This window comes from Zonotrichia leucophrys, chromosome 1 (genome assembly GCF_028769735.1).
Source record: "Zonotrichia leucophrys gambelii isolate GWCS_2022_RI chromosome 1, RI_Zleu_2.0, whole genome shotgun sequence".
NCBI lineage: Eukaryota > Metazoa > Chordata > Aves > Passeriformes > Passerellidae > Zonotrichia > Zonotrichia leucophrys.
Window position 1 is genome coordinate 10,879,367 of NC_088169.1, and position 16,760 is coordinate 10,896,126.

The 16,760-nt window shown below is 36.0% G+C and overlaps 1 protein-coding gene across 10 annotated transcripts in view; it reads left to right on the forward strand.

Annotated features, from left to right (window-relative positions):
* Positions 1–16,760, forward strand: part of DMD (dystrophin) — a 1,046,893-nt gene that overhangs the window by 226,251 nt on the left and 803,882 nt on the right. The window lies entirely within an intron of this gene.

A 16,760-nucleotide genomic window follows, 5' to 3' on the forward strand; every position in this document is an offset into this window, starting at 1 on the left:
GCAAGTGGTCAGTGAGAAGGGCTCGAGACAATGGCATGAAAGGGAGGTGTGACTTGAATATCAGTAGAAGTTTCTTCCCCCAAAGGGTGTCTGGGCACTGGAACAGGCTCCCCTGGGCAGTAGAACCAGAGCTCAAGAAGTGTTTGGACAACACTCCCAGACATGGTGTGACTCTTGAGGTGTTCTCTTCATGACTGGGAGTTGGAGTTTTTGACTCTGAGGGGTCCCTTCCAACTCAGAATATTCTATGATTCTATAACAGCTAAGCCACAAAGTCATAATTTTTAACAAGTTCAGTAGAGGTTGTTCTCTCAACTGTCTCAGCAGTGAAGAAATGACCAGAAATCTCCCTCCTTGCTGTGGGAGATAATTAAGTAGTTTCACAGTTGCTAGTGAAAATATACTGATGTAGAAAATGTAAAGGAAGAAAAGTAATAAGGAAGTGCAGTTACTTTCACGCTGTAAACTGATCACCTACATGAATCACCTTTTCAAATATTTAACTATTGGCTTAAAAACAACTTTACCCAAATGCATATCATACCCAGTTCAGCCTAGAGCAATCTAAACATTGAGTACAAAATTATATTTCAAGTTTTCTATACTAACACTAAAACCAGACTGGAGGATGCTGCAGTAAAAGAGACATAAGGCACTCTGGTATTCTGACTAGTGAATACCCAAAAGAGATAAGAAAAAACAAGACAGAGCCCCACCCTACTCCCATCACCTCCCACATAAAAAAAAAAAAAAAAAAAAAAAAGAGCAAACTCAACTTTAAAAGTGCATAGTTTTACGCCTCAGGCAAATCAGAACTAAGAAGCTTTGGGGTTTTTTTCTGCTCTTTGGCTTTAGTCTTACAATGAAAACCACTTGCAGGTAAAATTACTTTAATTTTGGTTACTTTTTTTTTTTTTTTCCATTTTCTCCCAGGAATTCTAGAACTGGATTACTCACTTTCAGGATGCAACAGAGGGCTAACTCATGCAGGTCAAAGGGTGTTTTATGACAAATTTATTGCTGTAAGAATATATAGGTTCCTATACTGAGCAAAATAATAAGTTAAATATAAAGTTTTTATTCTCAGTACTGATGTAGGGGAAAAGACTCAAGTAGTGGGATACATAACTGGAAACTGCTGGTCAAATTTTACAGGAAATTACTTCAGTGGAGCAAGCAATTTTTTTCCCCAGGGTGTTTTATTAATCCATCTGTTGTACCATGTTTTATGTATGGAGATGGTCATCATGATACATATTTTGACATTGTATTTACCAATTTAAGATAATCATTATTTACTATAGAAAAGAAGGGGGTTTTCAGCATATTTTGCACATAAATGTTTTTTTTTTACTGTCATCTTTTTGTTTTTCTCTAAGTAAATTGTTAAAAAAATATTTCTGTATTTCTGCTTTCACATCTTGCAGCTAGTGAATGATTTGAAAATTTTCATTTGTGTAATTTTCTTATAAAATTGTGAAAATGTTGTGAATCTGGACCCATATCAATTGTATTTTTCCTTGCTGAAACTAGCTAACTTGGGAATTCTGCTTAGTCTATCTTCTGCCTTGTGTTACTCTTCATTATATAGCTGCAACAGATTACTCATATAAAATACATAAATCCACAATATAATTATTCAATCCAATGTCGTCATCATCACTAAGAGTGATTAATTACTCTTCTAGTGCATTTCCATTGTGTCAGCTTTGCCACTCCTGGTCACTAAGCTTTGACTCCACTGTGCATATGCATTTCAGGTTCATGATTTGTTTCCTAGGCTCTGCAAGGATTCAACAAATGTTTGCAAAAGTCTTGTTGCTTACCTATACCTGCCCCTAATTGCACTAAGCGACCTTTCAAGTTTGTACCATTTTAGTTTCCAGAGTAAACAGAGGAGAGCTGGTGGGAATTACCAGCTGTGGCTCCTGTGCACCCTTCAGCGCACTGCCCTCACTAAGGCTGATGTCCAATACCTGCAAGGTGTGATCTAGGGAAGTAAATAATGTAAGTGAGATAATAGAATGAAAACTAGCACCATCTACTTCCCAAGTCTGGAATACTTGATTATGTGCTCAGGGTGGGTTGGAATGGAAGGGTATAAAAATTCTACTGTATTCAGATTTTTTTCTCAAGCCACATGACAGGAGATCTGAGTACCGTTTTGCAGTTGTTCACTTCATGACCATGTTGATGGCAGAAATGGGAATCCTACACTTCTCATTGCTATTGAAAAGAATTTTTGAAAGGGATTATAAGAATGCTACAAAAAACGGACAAACATCTCATTTGTGTCCTACTGTACTTCTAGTCTGTGATTTTAATCAAAAGCTTGTTTAAAGTTTTTCCTATTGTTCTTTTTTTTTTAAGTGTCATTATAATTTTGGAGATATTTGAGTGATGGTGATTACATAGCCACTTCTGATGAGCTGTTTGAAGGATTGCTTAAATATTTCACTTGTGAAATACTTTGCAAAAATTGTGATAAGTGAACCTACAAAACCAGGTATTTTATCTTTATTTAGTAGGAGTATTTTTTATTCCTTCTTCTAAGGCATTTATGTCCTTATAAATACATCTCTGTTTTCTTGGAAGTGGAGCAAGGGGAGAAGTGAGCTCTGTGAAAGGTAAAAGCATGGTTTAGGTTGGGTAGACCAGAGTGGCTGAAGCTGGAAGGGACTCCAGAGGTCACCTTGGTGCACATGCAATGGTGTCTCTTCAGGGTTGTGTGTGCTTGTGGAGAGTGATGACTGACTGGTTGAACTCACTAGGTACCAAACAAGATTTTTAGTGTTAAAAACTGTTACGATTTTGACACATACTTCACTGATTGCAATAAGAGTAATTATGAGAAGTTGAAGTGATTGAAATATTCCTTTTTATGTTTTCACCCTTGCTTCACACATCAATTTGAAACATCTTTCTGCAGTATAATTTGATGAGAAAGGCAAAAAAAAGTATACGGACACTCTTGGACTCCATGGGTGTTTCATTTTTACTCTCAGTAGTTTATGCATTTGCTATTGTCATTGTCATTAAAAGTCATTATTGCTTTTGAACTGGTACGTCTCAAAGGCCAAATTAACTGCAATTAACTGTAGATATAAAGTGATTTTTTACTTGCTAAAAATAGTTATACTGTAACATTGAGTTTGAACTTGGAGGCTAATTGCATCATTTTAGAAATAACAAACCCCAGAACTTTAACATATTAACTGTAATTTACTCCACTAACATGTACAAATTGAAATCTTTTAAGTGTATTTAAATTGACTTTTAATTTTTCTTATTTCATCTTGTACGCTTTATTAAAAAGCATTAAGGGATCTTGAGGCCAATATTGCTCCAAAGTATATCAACAGAAACACAAGACTAATTTAAAAACATTTCATTATATTTCCTATAAGTGGTTGAACTATTTATAAAACTCAGTAATTCACTTGTAATGAGGATCATAAAGCTCTTTACTAATTCTGTGAAACACCTCTTGCATTTTGTTACTACACTTCCCTTTTTTTTTTTCCTTTTTTTTCTTTTTTCTTTTTTACTTTTTTCCTTTTTATTTTTCTATTTTTTCTTTTTTTCTTTTTTCTTGTGGTTGATATCTGCCGATATAGGAAAAGTTGCTTTTCACTGCATGTTTATAGAAGTGAGAGATCTTTTCATCCTGACTGGAGGCTTTGAATATAATTGTACAGTAACTCAAAAAAAGTACTGAGCACCAACAGGAGAGGAAAGAGGATGGGCATGTGTCAGCAAGAAGTGGTGTAATGGCAGAGAGACATGGGTTCAAGTAGTAAGAAGATAAAGATGATGAAAAATAGAGAATGATCAAATGTGGATTTTTTATGAATGAGAGAAGACATCAATTTCTTGTAATGCTGGAATTGATGGATTATCTTGTTTATTAGTGCAAGTAAAACAAGTAATTGTCTAAAATGTGAACATATTCTGAGGCAGGAGAAAAGTCAGAGCATATATTTTGCTGGAGCTTAGCCATTTCCATTAACTCTCTTGAGCAGGGTCCTCTGGATCAGAGCTAGATGAAAAGATGGTTTTGAGCTGAGAAAAGCAGAATTCCTGTGTCTCCTGCACTGTGCGTGGGACGTGCCCACCTGGCCCTCAGTGAAAGCTCCTGTGCTTTGGGGCCGCTGTCCATCAGAAAGTGCCACCACTGGGTGCCACCTCAGGGCTCCTGTGCCTGTCCTGCATGAAGTCCCAGTGTGGAAGGGTGACATGAGGGTCAGGTTTAAACAAGGTCCATCTCCCTGGGAGAGAGTACAAGCAAACATGAGAGAGGGTACACACTTTCCTGGTACTGTGGCTCCTCTCCATCAACCATCCATGACTGACACCACCATCAACCTCAAGAAGCATGACTCTTACATAATCCCTTTGTATAAATAAGTGTATGAGTATTCTTATTAGTCAGCTGCCAGATTTTTCATGACTTTCTCTTCAGTTAGTGACTCATCAGCACTCATTGGTGTAGTCACTGCCTAGAGTTTGCTTCTTTCTGACACATTGTGAGTAACAACTGATGTTTTGTCAACAGAAATTATAAATTCCTCTGGCTTTTTTCTTTGCTGATATTGCTAATCATATTATACTCTTTATTTTGTGGCTTTAATTTCTAAGAAAACTTTTAATTATCTCAATTCTTTGTAGGTATAATCCACCTGCAAAAACAACAGTGATACTTTGTATTTTGATAAATTAAGAACTCAGGCATTTTTAAACCACTGTGTAGTAAATTAGACATGATTCTGTATACCAGCAATATTTTGACCAGTTGTCTGACAATCTTTAATAATAAAAATAGAATCCCCTTGCTTGCCTTTGTACTATTTAAAAGTTAGTTTGATGAAAATCTGCTTTTCATAAACTTTGATAAATGTGTTAGAAAGCAGTGAAGGAAAGCCTGAGAGGAGAAGCTAAGTGTACAGTGCTGGGCTGAGAAAGTGATTTTTTCTGTCGCATTGGAAAATTAAAAGTTGATTAAGTTTAATGAACCATTCTGATTTTTTCCATGAAAAGCTTGGTAGCACCCTTCTCAATAGGTTACACGTGTGAGGATTTCTCTAATTAGAAACACCAGGACATTTTATCATGGAATTGATAAAATTAGAAATAATAAATCAGCAATGGTCCATCTAGTCTTCACAGTCCAGATCATTGGTATTCACCCCAAAATTCTCAAGGAACTCAATCTTGAAATTACTGACTGTTGGGTTTACTATATAATGTACAACTTAAATTGACCATGGGGTGGGAAATGAGATGTTAAGTTGTTTTTTTAAAATGGCTCCAAAAAGCAATGAAGTACTTTTCAGAGTGCTAAAACATTATGAGAAACTGTATCAAAATCTTGAACTGGTAAATTAAAGGAAATATATGATTATAGAAGGGAATAAAGCTTTAGCAGAAGGAAGCCATACCTCATTACTCTGTTCAAATTCTTTGAAGGAATCATTGAGCATTTGAATAGCAGGATTCCAACCAGGTGTGTCTACATCTTCATTAGTGTTTTGTTTGGAGCAACAATATTATTTTAAAGAATTTCTCAGAGTTTTTCGTTTACTGTTTCTTGGTTGAGCTCAAATAGCAGGTTTGGGGAGTTTAAAGCAGATTTCATTGTGGAACATTGTGGAAGCTCCACTCTAAGTGCCATCAGAGACACTTGCTTTACACATTGTGAGGAGCCCTCTATGTCTAAATTCATGTCAGGACTCTCAGTTTTAAACTACATTGATGAACCTTTCCAGACTGGGGGCACCAGTTCAATTTAATCTGGAATGTGCTTGAGTGTCCCACTCCATCCTTTTGCTTTTATGATCTCCCCAGATGCCAGGGCAAAGTTGTAACTTTATGGTGTTAAATATTGCACTGAACCTTTAGTGTCCTGTATCCCTCTGCTGACACAAGCAAATTGGTTCTGCCTATTTCAAAAATTGCAAGACTTGTAATCAGCAAGAGGCACTGGAATGAGAAGTGGAAAGCTCCTCTTCTCCACCTCAGTACATGTTACTGCTTATGTTTAATATTACATGGATTCAGTGAAACTGCCCATTATGAAAATTTTAGCTTTTTGTTGCAAACTTTGAGCTGGTAAATAATGTCTGGTGAGCCTGCTTTATGAGGATTTAGGCACATGGGAACCACTGTCTTATAAAAGAAGATAGTGAAATAAAAGCATTGGGCATAAATCTATATGATTTTTTTTAAAACTTATTACTCTGCATCTCCCAATTTCAATGCATTCTATACATACAGATGTTCACAAACAAGTAAATAGTCACATTCTAACAAGTACCCTTTAACTGGTTGTTTTGTGGTTTAGTTTCAGGAACATTATTTATGTATTCTGAAAGATACTCTGTTGTGCTTGAGTTCTTTCTCTCACTGATTTTGATGCCAAAGTATGTTTCTATAAGGCATTCATCATTTTGAAATAATAATTCAGTTGACTGCAAGGTTTGTGTTCAGAGAAAAACAAACTTAATGAAGTGATCCACTTCAGTCCAGAATATTTAATTCCAAAATTTAAATTTCCATGAATGAGAAAGGGTATCTAAAAAAGTAAAAAAAGGCAAAAATAAAGTGCAAGGATGGTGTAACAATAAAGAAAAAAAGACAAAAAAACCAAAAACAACAACCACAATGACATGGGTTGCTTTACTCTCAATTTTGTGGGTTTTCTTTGAGCTTTTATCAGGTTTGCATGCTTGAAATATTTAACATTACGATGGTAAAATCTGCTTTGTAGAAGATTAGTTTCTTAAACTGTCAATGTAATCCAGTCCAGGAAATTGTTGCTTCAAAACAATTCAGAGCAAGCACTTCTAATCTATTTAAAATATTTTTAGAGGAGGGAGGGATCTAGACTGTGCTCTTACAGTACATGAGCCCTCAGTTGCATCATTTATTCAGAATAAAATACAGGAGTTGAAATTTTAGAAAGCATAATCTGAAAGGTAATGTTGTCAACTTTTTAGAGATTTACCCACTTTGATTGCATAAGAGGCTTTGAACTGGAATATTTACGTATTCCAGTTCTCCTGAGCAATTCATTTCCTTATCTGTGCCTTACATACCTCTGATGTAGGAAGGGGATTTTCCTTCTCTGCCCTGCTCTTGTGAGACCCACCTGGAGTAAATACTGTGTCCAGCTCTGGGTTCCTCAACACAAGAAAGATGCTGACCTGTTGGAATCAAGTCCTGAGGAGGGGGAAGAAGGAAGAGGAGAATTCTTCCAAGAAGAAGAGAGGGAATTCTCACAAGGGCATGTATTGGTAGAACATTGGGAAATGGCCTAATGATGGAGTAGCATAGGTGTAGATTATGTATTAGGAAAAAATCCTCTCCTGTGAGGGTGGTGAGGCATTAGAACTGATTGACAGAGAGGTTGTGGATGCCCCATCCATGGAAGTACACAAAACCAGGCTGGGTGGGGCTTTGAACAACCTGGTCTGGTGGGAACTTCCTGCCCATGAGAGGGTTTTAAAGCTAGAAGATATTTAAGGTCCCTCCCAACTCAAAACATGACAATGCTTCCATTATATCAGTGTCTGTGAATACATTGCTATTTGCAATCCCAAATAATGTGAGGCTGTTCATATAATAAAGGCACTGTATACAGTGGCTCCTCTGCATTTTCCATGCTCTCTTTTTGCAGAAAGAAGAAAAGTTGACAGAAATTGGTGTGTCACAGAATCCCATTACAATCCTCTACTGCCGAACACATGAATTTTAGTCTTTCAGTTGCCTTTATTCCATTCTCTCGACTACTAGATTTGTCCTTTTCCTAGAAAAATAACTAGTTGATGTAAGAGGAAAAAAGGCATTAACAGGTTCTCCTAGCTGAAGTTCTTATAAATTATTTACTTTCTGTTCCCTTTCCTTCTCACTGAATAAATTGTAAGGAATGCAATGTGACAGCCCCCAAATTGATACATGGCATGATCTAATGGATAAGGTGGCTGGACTGCACACATCTGCCACGTTCTCATGAGATCTCATTTTCTTACTCATTCTTACTCCTTTCTCTGTTCTATTGGGCTCACTGAAGTAGAATTGATTTTAAAAGTTCCAAAATATGAAAGATACTGACATGGAGAATTTGGATGTTTTTCTTGCCTCTGATATATATATTTATCTCCTAAGTGAGATTACCAATGCTGAAACAAGTCTCCTCCAGAACAGATATCTACATTTTGATCCTAAGAGCAGTGCTGATTCAATATGTAGGGTGGGTAAAGGAAGATTGTGGGAGAGAATGAAACTAAGAATAAGAATTTTTAAATTCACAATATAAAGTATGACAGAAAAAAGGAGGAAGAACCTCAAATCTCAAATGTCCACAGTCATTAATACCTGCAGAGTTATTAAATCACATGCTGTCTGTAACCAAGCACACATATATTTTGCCCTTGAGCTGCTGTTCTGAATGCAAGCGAAAGAAAATTAAAGGGTATTTATCATAAATACTTTATTTTCAGAGCAGTAGAGATACTTCATGTATTGAAATACAGCTGTGCAACTACAGCTGAATATGTTTATTCTCTCTCAGAAAGCTTTAAAAAATCTCAAGTGCTTTTTACACTTGAGGACAATTCTCTGTTGCTTTTTGATATTGTAGGCTTTGAATACAGAAAACAATACAAACAGCAGAATCAAGAAATATCTAGGTTGTATTGAATAAACGAAACATATTTCTTATCTCCATCTTTCATTGCTGGATGATTTTTAAAGGTGTATTCCTGTCATAAGAGTTCCTCAAGTCTTTTCCAATTTTACAGTGTATATTTTTCCAAAAACAGAACTGAGTTTAGAACAGTAAAGATGGATGCAGCTGCAGTCCATATGTGATGGTGAAAAAGCCTCTTTTCATCTATATAACCAGGCATGTGTAGCTGAAATAGAGAAAAGACAATAGTACCCTTAGCACTTTTGACAGATCTGTCTTTTTTGTCCCATAATACTCTTAAGAATGACAAATACAGATATAAAGTCAGAGATCCTATGTGATGTCCTAGCCATGTAGGAACCACATATGTACTATGAGTCATAAGAAATTTTAAGTCTGTGGATTTCTCAGTTCTCTCTTCCATCTTATAGATTCAGGACCTTGCTGACTGTGTTAAAATACACTTTTGTTAAATGAGCCTGTGGTACTGGCAAACTAGAGCTGGAGCTGAAAAGGAAGACTAAAATTTAATGGATACTTTCAACTTAATTTTATGTTGGATTTTAACATTAGATTTGAATGACCTTATTACTAGTTTTCACTAGATAAATAATTTGATTGTTAGGGAATTTAATTTACAATGATTTTATACTCTGCTTAAAGGCAAAGTCAGTTTATATGCTAAACCATAAATAATGCTCCAAAGGATCTTGTCTTTACAGGCATGGAACAATCAAATAGTCTTGTTTTCCTTACATTCTGAATTTAATGAAGAAAATTCCTGGCAAGAAATCAGGGAGATTTCTACTTTGACTGTGCTTTACTTACAGGTCTAGCACGTTGAGTAGAAATTGCTTTACATGGTTCAACAAAGATTCTCTTGTTTCTATTGTTGAATCTGGTCCCCTAAAAAAACGCTTGCTGGCTTTTATGTGAATAATACGGATATTCAGCCACTGTGCATAGAGCTGCAAACATATTTAGAAGTTAGTAATTCACAGAGAGGCTATTGTCTCTTATGTTTCCAAAAAAAAAAATTCTTTAATGGCAGGAATCTGATCAGATCATGAAACCTATTATTAAGGTAAATATAATTAGTCTTTTGTATTTGGGTAGATATTCACAAACATATCTTTAAATGTGTGAATGCAAAGAAATATTTCATTATGTGAAGGTTGTTTGATGTTGTTTTTAAAAAATTTACCTACTTTTGCCCCTGTGCAAAATAAAGGAAGATAATTTGCCGCAGATCTGAGAGTCAGAACTGCAGGACATGCTGATGGTGTACCTGAGGATGTCACTGATGATGATATTTTTAGTGTTCTTCTAAAGGGATGATGGATACAGCATTTGCACTTACTTACAGTACCTGTTGTCCTGAGAAGTCATCTCACAAAGCTCTGCAGTTTTTGCTTAGCACTTGTTTATTGGAAAATACACAAATAATGTATCACATCTCTGTTTTGTTCATTAGACTCTGACAGAAGCACAAAGTTCTTTTGTGAAATAGTTTCACAATTAATTGCCTTTTCAGAGAATCTGAAATAGAAGCTTATTATTTTATAATTTGACAAGACTAAATGCTGGCATTTTCTGGAATATGTTGTCACCTCTGCAACATTTTAGATCTCTTGTTTGAAGTATTAAATATGAATAGCTTTGATTGTATTTCAAAGTGGTTTGCATTTTCCCTACAGTGTTGAGCATTGTAAATGAAGGATATTAGGTAAGCATATTATCCTGCATACATTACTGCTTGTCATACTCCAGTTAAATTCACTGTCTCTGTTTCCAAACACAGTCTGCTCTGTAGTGCTGCAATCAGGAGAAAATTGAAAGGCACAGTAGCTCCTAGCCTGAAATAATTAACTTCCCAAAAGTTAGGCCTCTTTCGGCTTCACTGAATTCTGAGATGGAATGTTTGTCTCAAGTGTCAAAGAATAAGGAAAAAAAGAAGCTACATATTACATCTTGTCAAAGTGTTGTGGGGTTTTTTTGACCTCGAAATGCAGCTCAAATACTCAGATCCATTCCATCTGTGTGATCTTATGTTCCCACAAAATTTGACCAGATTAAGTTAAAAGACTTGTTGTTTCTATAATGGGTAAAAGAAAATGCTGAGGTCACATGTAGCGTTTTAATATTCTTCATATATTACTACTTCCCAGTGTTGCTGTAAAAAACTGTTCTTCCTGAGTTATCCTAGCAATATTTAGAAAATACAGTTTTGTTAGAACAGCTGCTTTTGCTCTTGGTGCTTCTGTGGCCATATCTACGATATAAGGGTTTGTGGTCTGTGGTCTGGGCTATGCACAGTTCATGCACCATAGAATAATTTTTCCTTACACTAATAACACATTCATGCTGAAGGCATTCTGGGATTCTTGACTAGTCTCTCAGTGATGAATATGCATTCTGTGGTTGGCAGAATTTTCTGTTATCAGCAGCACAAAGTATTTGGGTGCCTACAGTAAAATTCATATGCAAGATACAGTAATACATGTAGAGAAACTTTATAAAAAATGTATATAAGATTAAGACAATCATACAAAACAATAAATGTAGTAGTAATATAGAAGTACTTTACAAACACATGATTATCTGTTTTGCCTTGTTTATTGCCAAGACAGGACTCATCCCTAAGGAGCTTCTGGTATCTTAGCATTTGCAAAAACTGGCACAATGACAGCCCTGCTACTATATGGTATTCTGTCACTTGTTATTTTTTTTCCAGAGAGATTTAATTATAATCCAGAAATTTGAATTTCTGTGGGTGGAAACTTGGCAGGTGGAATATTATTGCAGGACTCTTCCAATTTTTGAAAACATTAGTTTAGAAACATTTGTTGAATCGTGGAAACATTATCTTAGTGTGGGTTATTTTAATGCAATTTTATTCAAGAATTATTTTAAATCAAGGGACAGTACTTAAAATGTGTCCTATGTCATTGAAACTGGTGCAAAGTAGTGAGGGAGCAAAGTTTGTTGGTTCTACATGGAGTGGGATTTTCAATTAAGAGCTGACTTTACTGTAAGACTTCAGAAAAATAATGCAAAGATTTGTTTCTATGTTTTGAGCAAATCAAGGATTAAGCCTAATTTTTAATTCTTACAATCTGGTGCCTTCAGTGCTTTAAGATAAGGAAGATTTTTTTTTACCAGAAAACTAATTTTTTGGTCTGGCTTTCTGGGCCAGAGGGTTCATTGCTGTGGTGAAATAACCAACAATGAAGAAATGAAAGGTCTGTGCTTTTGCTGACAGATCTTCCATGGGCTTCCCAGAAGTCTTCACCTAAATATTTATGACCTGAACCCATATTCAGTATTACAGTGCCTTCAGTAAGGATTTTAGATTGAGACTCCAACGTGTTTCCAGTGCAGTTTTTTGAGACATTGCTGCAATCCCTGGAAATAGTGTCAGTGGTATGCTAGTTAGGTGTTTATCTATGACCTCTACCAATACCAATGATGTGTCCTATTAAAAATAATACTTTTGATTCCATTCTTTTGAAAGTGTTTCCATTGAGAGTTGTCCATTAAAATATGAAAGAACTTCAACATTTGAATTAATGAAGCTAAGTCTTTGTATCCAGGCTACATAATTTTGCAAAAGCAGTTTCCAGAATCTTTGATTCAATAAGGACCTTTAAAATGTTTTTTACTACCACAGTTCAATTTGAATGTCTCAGAGGTACATGAATTTGTATTAAGACTCAGCTTCAACATTTCAAACAGCTTTTCCTACTTGCCTATGAAAAGAAATCCAACATAGATTTCAACCTAGGAAAAAAAAAATTGACAACAAAAGTTTTCAACTTTACTTCAGCTAAATTCTTTGCACTCCAGATTGACTCACAATTAGGGGATGATTATTCTGCTGCTGTCCTACAGTGACTTAGTATTGGTTAGTTTTTGGAAGATGCGGCATTTGTCTGGTAGTGTCAAAATGCATTTAGAATGAGTGGATTTAATGTTCTATATGACATAGAAACCCACTCATACACTACCTCACATGTATGCATGTAAACCACAATTTTATTTTTAATGAAATATTAAAAGAGCCTTAAGAAAAAAAAAACAAAACCGAAGATCATGTTTTCTAAAACCTTCTCACATCTCTTGGGTTTGTTCACTAGGCTACAACGTGCTGAGTAAAAGAAAACTGCTTCTCATTCCATTCTCAAAGGATTTGTTGCTACTGAAACTTGTCTGCTGAGGGAGAGAAAAGAAAAGATCCCTCAGGCTGACACAAACACTCCATTCCTGCTGCAGACTTTGTACTACTGATCAACACCACCACCTTGCACTTAGAAAGAACAGGCTGTTGTGCTCTGTATCATTTCTGGGTCAATTGACATTTATAATTCTATTGTCTCTTTTAAAAACCTAAAAGCCTAAAAATGATCTTTGTAGATGTTGACTGTTCAGGTAACCTTTTAGGTTAAGATGTTACAAACAGGCCAATCTGACAGTAACTGCAGCATAGAGGAGAAGACTGAAGGATATTCTTTATTTTTTTCTAAAAAAACTTTTTCATCATCACGAGTAGCATTTGATTCAGCTAGACAATAGGGAAAGTGCATTTCTCCTCACCTAGTCAAAAATATTAATAATTTCAGTTTGCTGAGTATTTTAAGGTCTGAATTTAAGTGCCCAGTTACCTGGGCCTTTAGTTAGCTTTGCACAGAAGGAATTTAAAGCATTTTGAATTTCTCAGAAGCAGAGCATTGATATAATGGATATTTGCTTCATAAACTGTCATGGATGCAAACAGAGGAAGAAACACTATTCAGAGCAAAAAAATATATATATATTCTCAGAAATTTAAAGAAATATTGGATGAAAACAATCCAGGAAGACTTTTAATTTTAAAATCCCTTTGGAATACTCAATTTTCAATTATTTTGAAATGCAGTTATTCAGTTTATTTATACACAAATAATTCCCTTCCCTCTTTTCATGGTAACCCCTAATTTTTTTTTTCTTTTATCTGCAGATCCATTGGGGGTTTTTTTTCTAGTTCTTTATAAGTTGTATATTATTTATTTATATATTAATTTTTTAGTTCTCTATTCTGCTGTCTAAAAAGAGAGTTGCCAGATTAGGAATCTGAGCTGCCCAGCTGCTGAGGCAGCTCAATTCAAGGTACAGGGAACAGACTTGTCATGTATCTGGTGGGAGCAGACATTAGTGAGGGGTTTTTGAATCATTTGAATCCCCTGAAGGTGGGGATTTTACAGCTTACATACATTTCCATTTTATCCACATGGTCCTCTGCTGGAGATCCAAACACTCAGCTTTTATACTCTTAAGTGTAAAAAAAAACTATATTAAGATACTCAGCCATATTAAGACTTTGCTATATAATTTACAGATTCAGGTTACTTGACCATCATAATCTTGAAGTAAAAAATCTGAGGGTGAATTTGGTGTTACCTTCAGAAGAAGCACTCCACAGAGAATAGGGTAGGTTTCACTTCCCATTTATAAAATGAAACTTGACCTGAAAAGATATGATGTTATTTTCAAGTGATATGGGAATTGACCTTAGTAATAAAAGTGTAGTTTTGTGTGTGTTTAATCCACTTTTCCTCTAAGTAGATATATTTTAATGCTATGAGGACTGTCTGGGATATGGTTTAGTAGTGCTTTAATGCACACTGCAGATGTTAATGACCTAAAGAAGGTTTTCTTTGTATTTGAGGTGTCGACATGCATTCTTCCAAAATATACTCTGGTGGATCCTAATGCTGTAGTATAAGACATAAACAGATATTATGTGCATTTTAGTGTCTCACCATAAAAATGTGAATTTAAGGCAAAGAAACATCTGTGAAGTTGGGTATTTTGAATTTTTGTTTAATCTATCATTGCTTTTTGAATCTGCTCTCAGTAAACTTAAGAATGGGACTGTCTTCTTTTAGTAGCAATACTAAGAAATTGCCAAATATTTGGGGGGGAAAAAAAAGACCAAAAATTTAGGCTGTATTTTGTGTTTCTATTAACAATCTATGTCCCATAAAAATAGTATGAATTTTCTTCAATCAAAAAAAGCAAGAAATGGACTCAAAAAAAGCCCCAAAAACAAAACAAAAAACACTGAATCAAGACAGGAGGAAGGTGAATAATATTTAATATGTATGTGCAGTGAATTCAATTTCTATTACATCATTAAGGCATAATGAAGTAGCTGTGAGATGTGAGATATATCAGAGAGAACTTCAGACAGAAGTTCTCTTATATACAGATAAAATAGAACATTATGATAAGCCCTTACTATTGACAGTAGCATAGAACCTTGGCATTATTTGCCTACCAAGCAGAAAAAAAAAATTGTTTTTTTGAGGTGTCTATTTCTAAAGGCTAGTACAGCCTTTCCTCTACAGGGAATTATATAGTTAAACAAGTGTAGCATCCTTTATAGGGTCAAAATTTTATAGGTTGCTAAGACCTGGTTATTAAAATTATTAGGGAGATGCTTCTGCCTAAATTCAAGTGCAAAGGAAACCACATGCCAAAGCCAATAGTATGGATTGTATTTAGCAGTAAACATGAGGCAGATATAGAGAGATAGCAATAGAAAAAGAGACAATGAGGGGGGAGAGAAAGAGAGTGACAGAGACAGATTAAGTAGGAAATATCACTGCTCCGTGGATCCTGATGGTGTCCTGTTGATCTTCTTCTGGTCTTCTCTGTGGTGAAATTCTCACAAAACATAAAAGTTCAGTGGATTAAAATATGTTCAGGCCAGGTGGGAATGCTCAGGTGCCTCCCCTGGGGGGGGAAAGTTTGACAGAGTTTCTTGCAATAGACGCCGGGTCTGTTGCATCACTGTGCTCACCTGCAGTCATCTGGTGCAAGGAGTGAATCTGGGGGATGCTTTGGGGGTCTTTGATGGTTTATGGAACCTCCTCAGCTGCCTCTCACGTGAATGTCTCATGCATGTGGCCTTCCTGGAGTGGTGAATTTTACAACTGGGCCATTTTGTGTAAGGGAGGATAGGTGTTCACTGCCTCTGACCACAGGTTACACCACTCCCCCAAAAGTCTCCACCTCCTCCCTTGGCTGTGGGGAGTCTGTGCAAGCTTGGCCTCAGCAGATGAGCCTGTGGATTATCCCCTACCATGAATCCAGCCACAGCTGAGTTTCAGGGCAGGTTCTGGGGCTGGCTTTCTTGTGAATACATTTTTCTCCCCCAGCCTTGTTCACTTCTCCCTAGACCTGAGATAATTAGGCAACAGCGTTACCTTTCTTTTATCTCAAGCTTCTGCATAGTGGCTAACTCACGGTCCTGAGTTCCTATCAGGAGGCTTTTTCAGAGAGGGGTGGGCTCTCGTCACTGCAGCTTCTTGATACAGTTCTGCCATAATAGGCCAAAAGTCCCTCATAACAATGTTCAAGCCATGAACCATAACATTACAGTTACTCAGGTTATTGTTCTACAGAAAATAAGAGCAAAAGATCATTGAGATTCTATTAGTGTGTTCAGGTATGAATGAAATACTGTAAAGATATTGCTATACATTAGCTTAAAAAGTGATTCCTATACAAATGCAAGCTTTGGACTTCAAACTGAAGTGAGTTCGCTATCCCAGATAAAACATCCTGATTTCTTGCAGTGACTGAGATACAATCCTTAATGCAACTGCCTTGGAATCCTCATAGCCATCAAAATAGGCCTCTTAGTTGCAAACTGAGTTCTCAGTACTGGCAGGGGCACAAGGCCAAAAGCTGGCTTTCAGGAACATATGCTTCTATCAAAGAAAAGTAAGGCATCGGGAAACTCATGCTATTTGAAATTAGATTTTGGACTTTTCAAGGCAGCAATCGTTGCTTCTTGTGCACTCTTGTTCTGAGCATAGGGAAAGATGGTTGTACTCTTTGAAGTCTTCAGGTGCCAGAGGCTTACTAGAAAATGCTAATACTAATAAAGACCGATTAAACAGTTGTATTACAATGTTGTAGCACCATGCATGTTAGTATTGTAAGTACAATATCTTTACACAGCTAGTGGATTCTCTGTCAGAATAATATCACACTGTGCCCAGGAGAGCCTCATGTGTTGTAGTAATTT